The sequence below is a fragment of the Crinia signifera genome, chromosome 8 (genome assembly GCF_055691185.1).
Source record: "Crinia signifera chromosome 8, ASM5569118v1, whole genome shotgun sequence".
NCBI classification, from domain to species: Eukaryota; Metazoa; Chordata; class Amphibia; order Anura; family Myobatrachidae; genus Crinia; species Crinia signifera.
Genome location: NC_139224.1, coordinates 36,955,182 through 36,968,998, shown reverse-complemented (window position 1 = coordinate 36,968,998; position 13,817 = coordinate 36,955,182). Strand labels below are relative to the sequence as shown.

The following is a 13,817-nucleotide window of genomic DNA, read 5'->3' as shown; positions in this document are numbered from 1 at the left end:
GTCTGTGGGCCATTTAACATTGTTCCCTATGTAAAATCGGGTCAATTGGGCCATTTAACATTGTTCAGCTATGTAAAATTGCGGTAATCGCGTCGGTCGCATCGCATGCGATTTTTTGGCCGCATGTGATGCGAATGACGCGATTTTTTACCTTGCGATGCCTAAGATCAAAATCGTGGGCGCTGTTCTAGGTAAACAGTACCCAATACATTTCTATATTCACTTCAACGGTTCAATATCTACCTTAGCAGACATATATATCTGAGACTTAACTATTTTAAAGTAGCATAATTCAGAACATACTGTACTGTACATCACATGCACATATCCACAATTCGCAGTGCAACATACTGTAGGTAAATATCAACAGTCTCCTTTATAACTGTACTGTTTAGTGTAACTTAAATGCTCAAATCCCAGTTGAATAGTCACGTGGTACTGACGTTTGGGATATACATGCATGTATATAAAACCCTTTGTGTAATGAGTGTATTCCTCAAAAGTTTAGAGTAGTGATTTTGGACGTAGTGTAGTAATGTCATGAATATTCAGCACACTCAGGGCCGGTGCAAGGCACCGAAGCGCTCCAGGCGAGTCGGGGTGGGGGTGCCCCGGTGCCGGGGGTACCTGTTGCGCCATCTGGGGAGCGGGCAGGGGGGTCCATGCTGGTGTCTGACAGGAGCCTGCAGTGGTGTCTTTGCCGCGCGGTTACCTGCGGCGCTGTGTATAAAGCTGGCGGCAGGGGGTCCCTGCAGTGAAAAATAAATAATTAGCGCTATGCGGCGGTGCGGGAAGCGCTTCTGCTTCTGAATCTCAGCCAATCAGTGTGCGGCCAGTGTTTTCAAACCCGGCAGCGCTTTCCACGCCGCTGCATAGCGCTAGTTATTTCTTATTCACTGCAGGGACCCCCCACCGCCAGCTTTATACACAGCACCGCAGGTACCCGCGCGGCAAGGACACCACTGCAGGCTCCTGTCAGAAGCCGGCATGGACCCCCCTGCCAGCTCCCCAGACGGCACAGCAGGTACCCCCTTTGCACGGGGGGCGATGGGCGAACTGCCGCCCTCCAGTGGCCGGCGCCCTAGGCAAATGCCTAGACCTGCCTAGTGGTGGCACCGGCCCTGAGCACACTTGTTAAATAGATGACTCATGAGTGTCCAGAATGTTCACAAGTATGATATGGCAAGAGCTCACCACTGCCACTGGATCCTGTCACTGCTAGGCTGACAGTGACTGTAAATACTTTATTAGGAAACTTGACTGTATGCTAGATATAGCAATGTTTAGAATATAGAAGGCTTATGCACCCTGTGTCACTAATAATGCAGAATAGTGGAAGAGTCAGGTGCTGACGTTGCATATGCAGAATAGTTTAAATGCAAGATACTTCAGATGTAGGATACTTTAAATGCAAGATACTTCAGATGCAGGATACTTTAAATGCAAGATACTCCAGTTGCAGAGTACTTTAAATGCAAGATACTCCAGTTGCAGAGTACTTTAAATGCATACCACTTCAGTTGTAGGATACTTGCCAGGACCTCTGTTGGCCTTCTGCTGCTGCTGCTGGTACTCCCACTGGGTTCTCTCTCTGCCCAGGGCCACTCCCGATGCCTCAGCTCCAGGTAGGGTTACCACTTAATGCATCACAGATTCCTGGAGAAACTGGGACAAGTGGGCGGGCCTAATTCTGTAATAGGGCGGAGCTATGGTCGCATCCCGCTACCAGACAAAAAAACATCTATTTTCAAACATTTGCTCCATCAGTGGTGAGGTAGGGGTGGGGGGGGGGGAGGGCTGAGGGTTGTTAAACCCTCCTGCTCCTAGGACACCACAGGCTGCTCTCCCTGTATACCAAAGATAATAGGAAACCACAGGCTGCTCCCCCATGTATACTAATAATAAAACAGGACACCACAGGCTGCTCCCCCTGTATAATAATAATAACAGGACACCACAGACTGCTCCCCCTGTATAATAATTACAGGACACCACAGACTGCTCCCCCTGTATAATAATAACAGGAAACCACAGACTGCTCCCCATGTATAATAATTACAGGACACCACAGACTGCTCCCCCTGTATAATAATAACAGGAAACCACAGACTGCTCCCCATGTATAATAATTACAGGACACCACAGACTGCTCCCCCTGTATGATAACAAAACACCACAGACTGCTTCCCCTGTATAATAATTACAGGACACCACAGACTGCTCCCCCTGTATAATAGGGAATGGGATCATTCGTCAGACTGCATTTAGGTCTACAGTCATTAGGTCGACCCCACTAGGTCGACTGGCAGGAAGGTCGACCTGACTTAAGGTCGACATGGGCCAAGGTCGACATGACTTAAGGTCGAATTTGCATAAAGGTCGACATGAGGAAGGTCGACTGGTCATAAGGTCGACATGGGTTTTTCACTGTTTTTTGATCCGAATGTCGACACAGTCGACATGGACACAGTTGGCAATGAGAATCGGACCCTCGCATCGCTCGCTTCGCTCGCAATGCTTCGGGCACGGTGCCTCGCTGCGCTCGGCACACTATTTTATTCTCCCACCACGCCCTAGTGGATGGTAGGGCATGAAATACCGCCTGTCGGCACGTCGGCTCAAAAAACAGTGAAAAACCCATGTCGACCTTATGACCAGTCGACCTTCCTCATGTCGACCTTTATGCAAATTCGACCTTAAGTCATGTCGACCTTGGCCCATGTCGACCTTAAGTCAGGTCGACCTTCCTGCCAGTCGACCTAGTGGGGTCGACCTAATGACTGTAGACCTAAATGCAGTCTGACGAATGACCGCATCCCTATAATAGTAACAGGACAACACAGGCTGCTTCTAGTGTTGCCAACGTAGCAGCCAGAGAATGAGGAGAGATGCTAGTTTAATAGTGTGTTTATGGAGCACTCATATACCTCAAACCAAAAGGCTAAGTACAGTACCAGCTGTGTGACAAGAAACCAGGCTGTGACTCACCGCACTCAGCAGAGCACAGGCACAGCAGGCCATTCGGACCCCACTCAGTCACAACAGTAGTCATCCTCACAGTCCGACCATCACAGCGCAAGTTCAACCTGCTGCAGACACTTGGGGTGACTCGCAAGATGATGACATCATCATCTTGCGAAAGTTTCTAGCTCCACAGCATCAGTGAATCATCAAAGCATGTGCACTGCCTGCTACAGGCTCTCTCACGCAGCCCAATAACCTCTGCTCGCCTACACCCCCTCGTGCCCGGTGATGACACCCCCTGCCGACGCCGAAAGACCCGCCGGAGCTTACCTGCAGAAGCAGCACCGCAGTGAGTCTGTCCAGGCTTTTCCAGTCACCCGGATTCTGGGAGAATCCTGGAATCCGGGTGACTGGAAAAGACTCCTGGAGGGTTGTCACCTAATCAGGGAGAATCCTGGAAATCCCGGAGAGGTGGTAACCCTAGTTCCAGGGACGCAGGCCCACTCTCTCTCTGACCCTTGCAGCTGCACACTTGCTGATGGGGCTGACTAGCTGTCCTCACTGACCAGCGCTCTCTGCATGCTGCCAGTCTGTGCCCCCATACACTTCAGGGCACGCTGCTTCATCTTCACCCAAGTCAGGCTGCTTTCCCCAGCCTTCAGGGCTCTGCCAGCTTCAGCATTCACCAGTCAACAACTACACTCTTCTCACTCTGCTGTCTCAGACTCCCAGGGAGAGATTCCATCGGGATTTCCAACCTTTTTCTGCAAACTTGTCACTTCTCTACAATGTTTCTTTTTGCAAACTGACCTGCCTTGCTGTGAGATGAGCTGTTAACCCCTCTTGTGCTGCAAGCTATATAAGCTCAGTTTTATGCAACTCCAGTAGTAGTTTTGGTACTTGTGTATTATCACGGCGCCCACTAAGCTATTGGGCTATTCTACGTAGGGAAATCGCATCGCATCGCATCGCATCGCATGGGCCATTGTAAGTGCCGTGCAATGCGATGCAATCCGATTTTCCTATGTAATGTATTCAGTGCTCTTTTATTTATAATGTATAAGGTGTACAATGCCATTAGGTATACAATAATGACATACAATGAGGTTTTAGGCACCCCCACTATCCACACCACCCCGAAGAGTGGCGAGCGCAGTGAGCCCCGTGAGGGGCGGTGGAATGCGTCCTACGACCTTTTCATACCCCTACTATCCACATCGGCGTGGAGTTGATTTTATATAGTGTGGCAAGCGCAGCGAACCACCGAGCCTGAAGCATGGCGAGCGCAGCGAAGGGACGCGGAATACATGTAAAGTAATCCGCGTCCCCTCGCCACACTATATAAAATCAACTCCACGCCGACGGGGATAGTAGGGGTATGAAAAGGTCGGAGGATGCGTTCCGCCGACACTCGCCATGCTTCGGGGTGGCGTGGGTAGTGGGGGGGTGCCTAAAACCTCATTGTGGGGGACATTTACCAAAATGGATTCATAGAAAAAAGGTGTATTCGTAGGGAGAAATACACCTTTTTTATACGAATTTGTATTTTCGGGATTTACAATCCCAAAAATACAACAATTCGTAGTCCTAAAGATGGAACATTCGTATTTGTATTTACAAATACAAATGTCCTACACCAGGGGTCTTCAACCTTTAAGACAGTGTGGGCCACATTAAAAAATTCAATGAAGCCCGAGGGCCACTAAGCTCTACTGTGGAATTTAGCACTGCCCTTCATAGATAGGCATCACAGCCCCCATAAAGCACAGCCCTTTATAGATAGACAGCCGCATGGATAGTTGGCACAGCTGCCCATACACATACACCCCCCCCCCCCCCAGTAGTCAGCACCAGGGCTGTTTCCAGTGCGAACAGAAAAAAATTACACATTATGACACACGCCGTGATGCCCATTACACATTAATCCACACAACATGATGCCCATTGCACATTATGCCTCACACAATGATGCCCATTGCACTATAATGCCCCCAATGCTCCTGCTTATACATATGATGCCCCCAGAAGTGCTTCTAACAAAATGCCACTAGTAGCGTCCCTAATAAAATGCCACCAGTACTGCCCCCCCCATAGTCAGCACAGCAGTGCCCAGCCTGCCAGCCCTCCCATAGTCAGCACCACACAGCCAGATAGTCCCCCCCTCATAGTCAGCACCACATTGCACTGCCAGCCCGCCCCCTCCCCCCATAGACAGCACCGCATTGCAGACAGCCCCCCTCCCCTTGAGAACCTGCCTAAATGTGCTGCACTGTACGGCAGATGCAGGAGAGCTCCGTCAGAGGGCTGGCGGTGGCGGCGACTGTCACTCCCGCTTAACAAAGTGAAAGGGGAGAGGCGTCCATAAATATATAATGCGCATGTCCGCGCATGGTCCCCTTCAGCCACTGCACATCTAACTTCCACCGTGTCCCACAGCAAAGTGGACTAATGCGGAAGGATTTTTTTTTTTTACAGGGCTGGCAGCAGGGGGCGGGCCACTCACTACAAGTCAGTGGGCCACTCATGGCCCGCGGGCCATGGGTTGAAGACCCCTGTCCTACACCATCGATAGGATACGACAGAAATCACCAATCAAAAGAATGGTGGTTCCTGATGTACTAAGCAGCCGTACTGATAATACGGCTGCTTAGTGGTGTAAAACAGGCATGCAAATACGACAGGAAAATAGAACACCATTTTCCTGTTCTATTTGCGTTTTAGCCTGCACGGATCAGTCAGATCCGTGCAGGCTTCAGTGTAAAAAAATAGAAAAAAAAAAAAAATATTAAAAAAAAAAAAACGCGTGGGGTCCCCCCCACAGCTGTAACCAGCACCAGGCTGAAGGAGCCGGGGCCGGTAATTAAAAATCAGGGAACCCGACAAATAGGGGTTCCCCGATTTTTAACAACCAGCCTCAGGCTCCAGGTCCGGGGCTGGTTCCCAAAATACGGGGGACAAAAATGACTAGGGGTCCCCCGTATTTCAAGAACCAGTCCCAGGCACAACCAACCAGCAGGGTAATGTCACAGCCGGGGGACACTTATAATATAAGGTCCCGCGGCCAAAACATTAACCCTACCGACCAGTCAGCCTGGCCAGGGGCCCTGGGGGGAGTGGGGACCCCCCCAATGAAGGGGTCCCCCCCCTCCAGGACTTACCTGACCAGGCTGAAGCCTGGTACTGTCCCCGATGCCCCTGGGCGGTGGGCATCGGGCTGATTAAGGTGTAAAAAAATAGATTAAACTATTGTTTTTTACTGTGGCACTACAAGTGCCAGCAAGCCTCCCCAGCAAGCTGGGACTTGGAGAACCACAAGTCCCAGCCTGCTGGGCATTAAAGGGCCCGCTGGCACTTGTAGTTCCACAGTCTAATAAATAGTACACAAAACACACTGACACACTTTTAAAATAAAACTTTAATACATACAAAGCCCTTACATACTAATACTTACCTATCTTCTTTCCGTAGGTAGCCCTGATGTCCTGGTCCTGTGTCGTCTTCTGGTCCTGTGTCGTCTTCTGCCTCCATGTCGACCGTCGATGTCGCCGTTGCCGTCCGGATCCGACGAAATCCATGTGGAAGCTGTGGAAGGAAACCATACTCACCTGTCCCAGCGCGACGTAGTCCAGGTAAGTGTCTTGGCAAAAAAACAAACCGACACCCGAAACCAGACCGGACAGGGAGACGCACGGTACTCTGTGTACATTGTGCGGCTCCGCCTCCCGAATGCCGCTATTGGCCGCCTTGCGGCCTAGCGGCCAATCAGGAGCCGCTAGGCCGCAAGGCGGCCAATAGCGGCATTCGGGAGGCGGAGCCGCACGATGTAAACAAACACCGTGCGACTCTCTGTCCGGTCTGGTTTCGGGTGTTCGGTTTGTTTTTTTGCCAAGACACTTACCTGGACTACGTCGCGCTGGGACAGGTGAGTATGGTTTCCTTCCACAGCTTCCCAAATGGATTTCGTCGGATCCGGACGGCAACGGCGACAGCGACGGTCGACATGGAGGCAGAAGATGACACAGGACCAGAAGACGACGACACAGGACCAGGACATCAGGGCTACCTACGGGAAGAAGATAGGTAAGTATTAGTATGTGTGGGCTTTGTATGTATTAAAGTTTTATTTTAAAAGTGTGTCAGTGTGTTTTGTGTACTATTTTTTTGACTGTGGAACTACAAGTGCCAGCGGGCCCTTTAATGCCCAGCAGGCTGGGACTTGTGGTTCTCCAAGTCCCAGCTTGCTGGGGAGGCTTGCTGGCACTTGTAGTGCCACAGTAAAAAACAATAGTTTAATCTATTTTTTTACACCATAAACAGCCCGATGCCCACCGCCCAGGGGCATCGGGGACAGTACCAGGCTTCAGCCTGGTCAGGTAAGTCCTGGAGGGGGGGGACCCCTTCATTGGGGGGGTCCCCACTCCCCCAGGGCCCCTAGCCAGGCTGACTGGTCGGTAGGGTTAATGTTTTGGCCGCGGGACCTTATATTATAAGTGGAGGGAGTCAGCAGAGCAACAAGCACAGTGGGCACAATAGTACACTAGTCCCAAATATACGGTATGTGACCCAACAAAGCTGTCCCTTACTCAGGGGAGGGTTTTTCAGGGCTCACATGGGAAGAGGGACCGGGCTGACTCTCGGGAAGGGGGACAGGGCTGACACTGGGGAAGGTGGACATGGATGATACAGGGGGGAGGTGATAAGGCTTACACAGGGGGGAATGGGGACAATGCTGACACTGGGGAAGGGTGACATGGCTCACACAGGGGACAGAGGAGTAAAAAACAACACATTATATCTATAATAATTCACTATCATCAGGAAAGGTACCAAAAGACTGGAGAATAGCAGAGGTAGTGCCATTATTCAAAAAAGGGAAACAAGGATCCCGCTAATTACAGACCTGTTAGTTTAACATCAATAGTGGGTAAACTATTTGAAGGATTTTTAAGAGATAGGATCCAGGAATATTCAGACCTTCATAGTTTACTCAGTTATAACCAGCATGGGTTCGTGAAAAATCGTTCATGCCAAACTAATCTACTTGGTTTCTATGGGCAGTATTCAATGAGAAAAATTTGCCCTGTTTTATGGCGAATTTGTGCTTTTTTTCGCCTTGGACGGAGCATTTTGCTCTCCAAAAGCGAGCAACCCTATTCAATGTGAAATATTCGCTGTCTTTCTAAGTGATTTTCGCCGTGTCTCTCCGTGTAGCAATTCTCCATCTTTTCATGGAGAGCTGGAATGTGAACTTTTAAACTAAAAGGTTTTTTTTGTTAATTTTGGTGTCAAAAAATCAGGATTTTTTTTCTGTGAAGGGGCATGTTATTTTTATTCATGTGCTTATAGCACATGAATATATATTTCATAGACAGAGCAGCCAGCAGGGGGGCCGGAGCTCTCGAGTCACTCATTAGATATTCATATATTCACTGCATCCGATACATATGCACGATCGGGTGCAGTGAATACTGGGTCCCCCGCTGGCTATAGGGGGGGGGGGCAGCTTGTGCTGCCTGGGTCCCGGGCAGCCCACCTCCCCTCCACATATGTTCTGGGGCAGCCAGGGAGACTTTAATCTCCCTGGCTGCCACCGTCCCACGGCTCCCTGCCAGCTCCCTGCCGCGGACGCTCGTCCACTGCAGGGGTTAAGACACACTGCGAGTGGCGGCGAGTCTTAACCACATTGAATAGAGGGAGCAGGAGTAGCAGCGAGCCCTCCGGAACAGGGCGAGTGCATGGCGAGAGAAAAAATCTCTCGCCATGCTCGGCGAATTTTTTTCATTGAATACTGCCCTATGAAGAGGTTAGCAAAAACCTTGATAATGGAAATGCTGTAGATGTGATTTTCCTAGATTTTGCTAAAGCCTTCGACACCGTACCACACAAGAGGTTGATAAATAAAATGGAGGACCTGGGATTAGGGGCAAATAGCTGCAGATGGGTAGGGAACTGGCTGTGTAATAGAGAACAAAGAGTGGTTGTGAACAGTGCAGTTTCAAATATGATACCAGTACTAAGTGGAGTGCCACAGGGTTCTCCTCCAGCTCTTCCGTCCTCCATCGTAGCCGCTGATTTTGCTACCTACTTTTCAACCAAAATCTCCTCTCTCAGGACTGCCATCACTGCTGCCATGACCTCACCCTCTCCCTCCTCCCCTCCTACATCTCCACTCCCCTCCTTCCAACCCCTGTCCTCATTTTACCCCACCACTGCTGCTGAAGTCCACTCTATCCTTCAATCCGCTTCTCCCTCCACCTGCCCGCTTGATCCTATCCCCTCCAATATTATCCGTCGTCTCAGTCCATCAGTCTGCTCTCACCTGGCTCACCTCTTTAATCTTTCCCTATCCTCTGGGATCTTCCCTTCCTCCTTCAAACACGCTCTTGTCTCCCCAATTCTCAAAAAAACAAATCTGGACCCCAACTCTCCATCCAACTACAGGCCCATCTCCCTCCTCCCTTTTGCCTCCAAACTCCTAGAACGTCTGACCTATAATCGTCTCCTAAGCCACCTTACTGCTAACTCCATTCTAGACCCCCTCCAATCCGGGTTCCGCCCTTTACATTCCACTGAAACTGCCCTGACCAAAGTCACTAACAATCTACTATCGGCTAAATCCAAAGGCCTCTTCTCTATCCTCATCCAGCTTGATCTGTTGGCTGCCTTTGACACTGTTGACCACCCTCTCCTGCTCAACACCCTCCGCTCCTTTGGCATCACTGGCACGGTCTTCTCCTGGTTCACCTCATACCTCTCCGATCGCTCCTTCTCCGTCTCCACTCCGAGCTCCTCCTCTCCTACTACCCCCCAGCCAGTCGGTGTTCCCCAAGGGTCAGTCCTTGGCCCTCTCCTCTTCTCCCTCTACACCACCTCTCTGGGCACCCTCATCAGCTCCTATGGTTTTCATTACCACCTTTATGCTGATGATACCCTAATCTATCTCTCCTCCCCCGACTTATCCCCATCACTTCTGTCCAAGGTCTCCGAATGCCTCACGGCCATCTCAGCCTGGATGACCCAACGCTTCCTGAAACTAAACATGGCTAAAACTGAACTTCTAATCTTCCATCCCCCTAACATCCCCTCTTCTCCCACTATCTCCATCAGCATTGGTGAAACCGAGATCACGTCCACCGACCAAACGCGCTGCCTCGGTGTCATCATTGACTCCTCCCTCTCTTTCACCCCCCACATTCGTGCTCTCTCACAGTCTTGCCGCTTTCACCTACGCAACATCTCACGCATCAGACCATTCCTCTCCACTGACGCGACCAAAATTCTCATTCACTCTCTTGTCATCTCCCGCCTTGACTACTGCAACATCCTTCTCTCTGGGCTACCTCTCACCCGCCTCGCACCTCTCCAATCCATTCTTAACGCTGCTGCTAGGCTCATCTTCCTCTCCCGCCGCTCTACCTCCGCCTCCCCCCTCTGTTTATCTCTTCACTGGCTCCCCATTCCTTTCCGAGTTCTCTTTAAACTCCTCACCACCACCTACAAGGCTCTCTCCTCCTCCACAGCTCCCTACCTCTCTTCACTGATCTCTATCCACACTCCCTCCCGTCCTCTTCGATCCATCGCTGACCGCCGACTGACCTCTCACCTAATCACCTCCTCCCACTCCCGTGTCCAAGATTTCTCTCGCGCTGCCCCCCTGCACTGGAACAACCTCCCGCCACCCATCAGGCTATCTGATTCCCTTACCTCCTTCAAGCGCTCCCTCAAAACCCACTTTTTTCGACTAGCCTATCCCTCCTCCTAACCTCTTTTGATCCTCCTATCCTGCCTCCGTTCCCCTCCGTTCCTACTTATCCTATTGTATTTCGTTCGTCCACCCACCTATTTTTAGTATGTTAACTCTTATGAGCAGGGCCCTCCTTCCTCACGTACTCACCCTACCTCATTCCCTAACCTGTGCTCCTGTCCTGTTCTTCCCTTCCTCTACTTCATCTTCGGTCTCCTTGACTATTTTGACACCTACTTCTGAACTGATGCTGATTTTAGTTCTACCAGCTATACCCCTATTTATACTGTATCTTTCTACACACCCTGTACGTTACCTTGTAATTTGTTTTTTGTTTTTGTTTGCTATGTACGGCGCTGCGGACACTTTGTGGCGCCTTATAAATAAACATACTACTACTACTACTAGGGCCCATTTTGTTTACCATTTTTACTAACAATATCGGGATATGGTTACTCAGCAATGTATCCATCTATGAGGATGATACAAAACTGAGCAGAGTTATTAAATCATCAGAAGATGTCACCACGCTTCAAAATGATCTTGACAATCTAGACGAGTGGGCAAAAAAGTGGAAGATGGAATGTGGACAAATGCAAGGTCATGCACCTTGGGAGACATAACCAGTGTGCTAGTTATAACCTAAGCGGGGATGAATTGGGTAATTCAGTACTCGAAAAGGATCTAGGAGTCCAAATAGACAACAAACTAGGGTGTAGTGCTCAATGTAATATAGCAACTAAAAAGGCCAATAAAACTTTAGCATGTATTAAAAGGGGCATGGAAACTAGGGATTCAAAAGTAATTATGCCTCTGTACAAATCATTGGTTAGACCGCACCTCGAATACGGAGTACAATTCTGGGTCCCACACTATAAAAAGGACATCGTCGAATTAGAAAAAATCCAAAGAAGAGCAACTAAGTTTATTAGGGGAATGGAGACTTTAAGCTACGAGGAGAGATTAAGCAAACTGACTATTTACACTAGAGAAGAGACGTTTAAGGGGGGACATGCTCAACATGTACAAATATATCAGGGGCCAATATAAGGAAGTGTCAAGCACCCTTTTTTCTGCTAGACAGGAATCTAGGATGAGAGGGCACAAGTTTTGATTAGAAGAAAAAAGATTTTGTCCATCTAGAAGAAAAAAATTCTTTACAGTCAGAACAGTCAAACTTTGGAACTCTCTCTTCCTGGAGAAGTGGTGTCGGCAGACACTATAAATATGTTTAAAATAAGGTTGGATAAACATTTATTGGTTAAAAACATCCACGGGTATGAATAAGTAACAATCTGTCTTTAAAATATCAGAACATACTATACAACAAGGGATTAGCTACTATAAACATAGGTTGAACTAGATGGACGCAAGTCTTTATTCAGCCTCACCTACTATGTAGCTATGTAACATGGGCCCCTAGTTATAATAAAAGAGAGACACTCCAAGTAGCCACGGCCAGAGTCACCGTGTTATCATTCAGCTTGTACGTTTTGATGTTGCTATCATAGACAATGATGTGCTTGCTATTTTGCGAATTTTCGGAAAAAAACAGGCGAATTCGCACTTTTTCCAAAAATCACACATATAATAGGATGCGAATTGTGGTAAATATCGCACTTTTTGACCTGTCAGTTTATTCTCACACTTCAATTTGCATCCAGATGTTTTCCCATTATGTTTTTGATGTTGACACTCTGAGCAGGTGGCTGTTAAATTGGGTGGTACTGGGTACACGAGCAGGTAGCAATGGAAGTAAGCGGTGAAGGCAGAATGAGCGCTGGTGTACCGATGGTGTAACGATGGTAAGCAGGAACCGATGGTGGAGCAGGGACTTGGTAGAACCAAGGTCTGGACACTGGAGGGAGTCAGGCTGCAGCAAGGTGGTAAGCCGCAGATGCTATGGAAAGCAGGAAACACTCAGAGGTAACAGGAGACACTGTTACCTAAGGACATCAATGCACTGTTTGCTTGGCCCAGCTTCAGCATACTTATAGGCAGAGAGTCCAGGATTGGCTGAGGAGCTCCTGTGAATCAATCCAATATGGCTGCGCCCATGTTGGAGATTGAAATTATGTTTGGTGTGCATGAGGAATGGCCTGAGGCCTGTAACGGAGTGAAGCCCCAGTGCTGAGAGTTTGTGAACAAGGACACAGTGTTCAGCAGTGCCCGCTTATATGATATTGCGGGAGACGCTGACCGTGCGCACCTGGCGCCAGCTGAACACTGGAACCCCACAGCACAGATCTGGATGACAGCAAGCCTAGAGAAACACTTGGAATGTAACTAACTGTTTATCAGACCTTGAATCGTGACAATATTAAGTTTGGTCGGAGCAGTGCGTGACTCAAAATCAGGTGCAAATTATTTTTATATTACTCATTCCCCACTAAGGGTGCGAGTTGCCATTGCAGAGAAATGCCAGCAACAGTACCCGAAGCTCTCATGGCTTCCCTGTTAAAATTCTCGACTGTACTGCAGTTCCAGCTCTCCAGCCATCACTGGTAGTAAGCAATGATGAAATTAACATGATAGGCAACGCCAAAAGAATCTCTGAATATTAAATATAACAGAGAATAAACAAATGAAACAAGAGTGTGCATAGTAATAGATGAGCTTCTGAAGACCTATGTATCATCTACTGTTGCAGATTTCTGCTAGCTGGAGGCAGAGAGATCCTAGCATGGTAACAGAAACGGTCCCTGCAGCTTGCTGCGAAGGAAAGCAGCAGTAATGCTTAAGGCGTGTACTAAATATTATTCGCGTGACATTAATTGTAAAGCAATTAAAAAAAGATAAACGATTTGTCACATGGGAGGTGGCTGAAAGCATAGTCCCAAAGTCTATAGTAAAGGTATATATAATATATATGAAATAAATCTGTAAAATTCAGTGTTCAGTAACCCAGACATCATTATAAAACAAAAAATTGTCATGGAGTCATCTTAAATAGCGAATTAACTTATTTTAGTAATTTCAACATGTCTGTCCTGCTTTGCCTACGAGTATTCCAATCTGTACAGAGCTGCACCTTCTGGTTGGCTGAATCTTAAACAGTTTTAAAGGTATGCAATCAGCATCTCAGCGCCAGGATGCCAGCGTTCAGCAT

General features: G+C 48.6%; 1 long non-coding RNA gene across 2 annotated transcripts in view; it reads right to left on the bottom strand.

Moving 5' to 3' along the window:
* Nucleotides 1-13,817, bottom strand: part of LOC146026982 (uncharacterized) — a 43,883-nt gene that overhangs the window by 26,087 nt on the left and 3,979 nt on the right. The window contains exon 1 of one of the 2 annotated variants that reach the window (XR_014454611.1): nt 3,531-3,708. The exons of the other annotated variant lie outside the window; for it this stretch is intronic. This is a non-coding gene — a long non-coding RNA (uncharacterized LOC146026982). Of the gene's footprint in view, nt 1-3,530; nt 3,709-13,817 lie in introns of those variants that run through there. 2 annotated transcript variants of the gene reach the window in all.